Genomic DNA, 5,665 nt, shown 5'->3' on the forward strand with positions numbered 1-5,665 from the left:
ATCAAGTGGGGTTTATCCCAGGAACGCAAGGATTCTTCAATATACACAAGTCAGTCAATCAATGTGATACACCATATTAACAAACTGAAGGAGAAAAACCATATGATAATCTCAATAGATGCAGAAAAAGCTTTCGACACAATTCAACACCCATTTATGATAAAAATTCTCCAGAAAGTAGGCATAGAGGGAACTTACCTCAACATAATAAAGGCCATATATGACAGACCCACAGCCAACATCATTCTCAATGGTGAAAAGCTGAAACCATTTACACTAAGATCAAGAACAAGACAAGGTTGCCCACTCTCACCACTATTATTCAAAATAGTTTTGGAAGTTCTAGCCACAGCAGTCAGAGAAGAAAAAGAAATAAAAGGAATACAAATTGGAAAATAAGAAGTAAAACTGTCACTGTTTGCAAATGACATGATACTATACATAGAGAATCCTCAAGATGCCACCAGAAAACTACTAGAGCTAATCAATGAATTTGGTAGAGTAGCAGGATACAATATTAATGTACAGAAATCTCTTGCATTGCTATACACTAATGATGAAAAATCTGAAAGGGAAATTAAGGAAACACTCTCATTTACCATTGCAACAAAAAGAATAAAATACCTAGTAATAAACCTACCTAAGGAGACAAAACTATAAGACACTGATGAAAGAAACTAAGATGATACAAACAGATGGAGAGATATACCATGTTCTTGGATTGGAAGAATCAACATTGTGAAAACGATTATACTACCCAAAGCAATCTACAGATTCAATGCAATACCTATCAAACTACCAATGGCATTTTTCACAGAAATAGAACAAAAAATTGCACAATTTGTAAGGAAACACAAAAGACCCCAAATAGCCAAAGCAATCTTGAGAAAGAAAAACTGAGCTGGAGGAATCAGGCTCCTGGACTTCAGACTATACTACAAAGCTACAGTAATCAAGAAAATATGGTACTAGCACAGAAACAGAAATATAAATCAATGGAACAGGTTAGAAAGCCCAGAGAAAAACTCATGCATATAGGATCACCTTATCTTTAATAAAGGAGGCAAGAATATACAATGGAGAAAAAACAGCCTCTTCAATAAGTGATGCTGGGAAAACTGGACAGCTACATGTAAAAGAATGAAATTAGAATACTTCCTAACACCATACACAAAAATAAGCTCAAAATGGATTAAAGACCTAAATGTAAGGCCAGACACAATAAAACTCTTAGAGGAAAAATAGGAAGAACACTCTTTGACATAAGTCACAGTAAGATCCTTTTTGACCCACTTCCTAGAGAAATGGAAATAAAAACAAAAATAGACTAATGGGACCTAATGAAACTTAAAAGTTTTAGTACAGCAAAGGACACCATAAACAAGACAACCATCAGAATGGGAGAAAATATTTGCAAATGAATCAACAGACAAAGGATTAATCTCCAAAATATACAAGCAACTTATGCAGCTTAGTATCAGAAAGCAAAAACCCATTCCAAAAATGGGCAGAAGACCTAAATAGACATTTCTCCGAAGAAGATGTACAGATTGCTAAGAAACACATGAAAGGATGCTCAACATCACAAATCATTAGAGAAATGCAAATCAAAACTACAATGAGGTATCACCTCACACTGGGCAGAACGGCCATCATCAAAAAATCTGCAAACAATAAATGCTGGAGCGGGTGTGGAGAAAAGGGAAACCTCTTGCACTGTTGGTAGGAATATAAACTGATACAGCCACTATGTAGAACAGTATGGAGGTTCCTTAAAAAACTAAAAATAGAACTACCATAGGACTCAGCAATCCCACTACTGGGCATATACTCTGAGAAAACCATAATTCAAAAAGAGTCATGTACCACAATGTTCATTGCAGCACTATTTACAATAGTGAGGACATGGAAGCAACCTAAATGTCCATTGACAGGTGAATGGATAAAGAAGATGTGGCACATATATACAGTGGAATATTACTCAGCCATAAAAAGAAACGAAATTGAGTTATTTGTAGTGAGGTGGATGGACCTAGAGTCTGTCATACAGAGTGAAGTAAGTCAGAAAGAGAAAAACAAATACTGTATGCTAACACATATATATGGAATCTAAAAAAAAAAATTGGTTCTGAGGAACCCAGGGGCAGGACAGGAATAAAGACACAGACGTGGGGAATGGACTTGAGGACACGGGGAGAGGGAAGGGTAAGCTGGGACGAAGTGAGAGAGTGGCATGGACATATATACACTACCAAATGTAAAATAGATAGCTAGTGGGAAGCAGCTGCATAGCACAGGGAGATCAGCTCGGTGCTTTGTGACCACCTAGAGGGGTGGGATAGGGAGGGTGGGAGGGATACACAAGAGGGAGGAGATATGGGGATATATGTATATGTATAGATGGTTCACTTTGTTGTACAACAGAAACTAACACACCACTGTAAAGCAATCAGACTCCAACAAAGATGTAAAAAAAAAAAAAAAAATTGCTGTGATGAGCTCTGTGCTAGTACCAAGAATGGGAGCTCCAAAGTGCCAGGAAGTCCAGACACTGCTGGGGGGGCAAAGGACGAACAGTTGCCCAGGACAAAGCCGAGGAGTCTCTTTGTCTTTGAGCTCTGATGCCTCCCCTTATACTCAGTGCCCCTCATGCTCAGGCGCTTCTCCCCCATGATTCCCCAAGGACCAAAGTGACCTCTCTCATAGTCCTTCCAGAATCCCTTCACTTGATTTACTTTATGGAGGTGGATGCCTCCCAGCCTGTGCCAGCCATTTTACATTTGACAGACGTATATTAGTGGTACAGGATCGAGCTATGAAATGGGGCAGGTCTTTTATGTGGCTGCAGTCAGATTTCAGTTGGGGCTGTAGTCGTCTGAAAGCATGATTGGGCTGGACCACGAAGATGGCTCCCTCACATGGCTGACTGTTGAGGCTGGCTGTCATCTGGGAGCTCATCTGGGGCTGTCAACCAACATGTGGCCTGTCCATGAGACTTGAGATTTTCACAGCATAGTGGCTTATTTCTGGGGGAGAGAGAGTGTTCCAAGGTCAAGCATTCCAGGCAGAAGCTACAAGGCTTGTAATGACTACCTTCGGAAGTTCCAGGATGTCACTTTTGCTTTATTCTATTGATCGTCACTATAGTCAGCCTACTTCAAAGGGAGGGGAATTAGACGCTATTTCTTGATGGTGTGTGACGAGACCACTTTGTAATACAGCATGCTGGATGGGTGATGTGGTTGTGACCATCTTTGGAAAATGGATAAAACTCTATAGAACCCTACCTAAAAATGGCAGCTCCCTGTCCTGATGCTTCCCATGTCCCTTTCCTGCTTTATTTTTAAAATGTCTAAGAATACATAGCAAATAGTAGGCACTCAATATGACAACTAATTCCAAAATATGTTGAATGAATCATCAATCAAATAATATCTCAGGTGCTGTAGTCGGCACAGGGACTGTACACCTAGTACAGTGCTTTGCCCTTTTAGAGCCTCAATACATGTGTGATGGGTTACCAAACTTGAAAATGCATAGAAAATAAAAACATCTCACTGCCTAATAAAAACCAGTCACCGTCAAGAGCTTAGACTGTAGCAGCATTCAATTTTCCTACAGTCCAACATTTCATACATTATGCAGCCCTAAACCACTGTTTGTTTGAAGAACTTGGTCTTTCATACTTTAGCTGAGAGCCAGTGACTTCGATCTGTCATACAGCAGCAGAGCCACTGGGAAAAATGGCCTGCGCCCAGCCAAGGCCACAAAGCAGAGTGTTTGCGGACCAAGGTCTATGGCATCAAAGAAAGCTAGGTGGTCAGGTTGGGGTGCCCCCTCTTAGCTCAGTCCTCTTGGCCCTGAGGGATTTGGGATGGGTATTGGGAGGTAAAGCACCTCTTTGTGCCTCCCATTTCCTCACCGTTTTCTCAATGGACTTTGGTATGGCCTTTGGAAGCTAGGTCTTCCCATTGGATTCTGCTTTTGTATGTTTAAGTAGAAAAACTTTTCACATGTTGTGTTCAAAAACATATTATCTTTATTCTTAGTTTATGGTTTAATTTTTAATATTTAGATCAGTAATCAGTTTGGACTTATTTTGATATATACTGGACGAGAATTTAAAAAATCTTTCCGAAATGTTTACCCAAATGTCCTGACACCATTTATTTAATAATCTATCCTTTCCCATTGATTCATGATGCCATTTTTATCTTATACTTTTTAGTGGTTTTGAAGCAAGAGAACAACAAATCTATGTTTTAGAAAGAATACTGATTGCAAGAGATAGGAGCAGAATACTTGCTGCTAGAGCCACGTCAGATGTTAATTTGAGAAACACAAGGTGTTGGTCGGTTTGGAGCATTTCCTCTGGGGACGGGCACTGGTTCTAGGGTGGAGAAGCAGGGGAGGTTCAAGCAGAAAAGCTGAGCTCAAAGTGTGGACTGTGGACTTACAGAGTCCAAGGCGCTTTCAGGGGCTCTGAGAGATCAAACATTTTCATAAAAGTACTAAGAGGTTATTTTACATTTTCACTGTGTTAACATTTGCACCGATAGTACAAAAGCAGCGGTGGGTTTTTACTTACCAGCAGTTTTCTGCTGATAACTTAGCATGAATCAAGGCAGTGGTACCAAACTGTGCTAATAATAGTCATTGTGTTCTTCGCTGTCATGCGCTCACAGTAAAAGAAAGAAAAAGAAAGAAAGGAAGGAAGAAAGAAAGCCAGTTTCAAGAAGAATGCTCTTGATGAGGCAGTAAAAAGCATTAATTTTATTAAATCTCCATCCTTGTGTATTCATCTTTTTAATATTCTGTGTGACAAAATGGGAACTGCACATAAAGCACTTCTGTGGGCTGAAGGACAACGTTTTCTCAGGGAAAAGCACCGTGTGTTTGTTTGAGTTTCAAGCTGAAATAGCTGCTTTTTCACGGAACACCACACTTACTTCAGGGAAGGACTGACAAACATGGTTACCCAGCCTTGAGTATTTGGCAGATGTTTTCTCTTAAATGAATGAAGCGAGCTTGTCACTTCAAGGAAATAATCTGACTGTATTTGTTGCCACTGACAAAATATGAGTGCTCAAGAAAAAAATCAGAATTTTAGAAAACCTGTATCCACTACTCATTTTCCTCCTTTTTCTTACATCATGGGTTTGACAGTTTCCCCAAACTTAATAACTTTTCTGATGAGATTAATAGTGATATTAATGAATATGGATTTTTAAACATTGTATAATTAAGTGAGTTAACTTTTTGAAGATCTGTGTAATTCAGTAGACCAGTATTTTTCAGATAATTGGTGCATGATGTTACAAAGTCATGCATGGGTAAAAGAGCCATTTAAAGTGCAAGATAGGCTAATGGATTTTAGCATAACAGAGTATGAAAATTGATATTATTTCAGGTTCCACATTGCAGCTAACATTTTTGTTATCTGAATTGTGGGCAATTTATTTGTTTTTAACTGTAAAATATGCATAACAAAATATGCATAACATAAAATTTATTAACCATTATTAAATGTATAGTTGAGTGGCATTAAATACATTTACATTGTTATGCAATTATCACCACCCTCCATGTCCAGAACTTTTTCATCATCTCATACTGAAACTCCATTCCCATGAAACAATAACTCCCCATTCCCCTCTCCCACCAG

General features: G+C 38.9%; 1 long non-coding RNA gene across 3 annotated transcripts in view; it reads left to right on the forward strand.

The window, feature by feature from the left end:
- Nucleotides 1-5,665, forward strand: part of LOC109547143 (uncharacterized) — a 40,627-nt gene that overhangs the window by 20,666 nt on the left and 14,296 nt on the right. The window lies entirely within an intron of this gene.

Source organism: Tursiops truncatus, chromosome 1, assembly GCF_011762595.2.
Source record: "Tursiops truncatus isolate mTurTru1 chromosome 1, mTurTru1.mat.Y, whole genome shotgun sequence".
Taxonomy (NCBI): Eukaryota; Metazoa; Chordata; class Mammalia; order Artiodactyla; family Delphinidae; genus Tursiops; species Tursiops truncatus.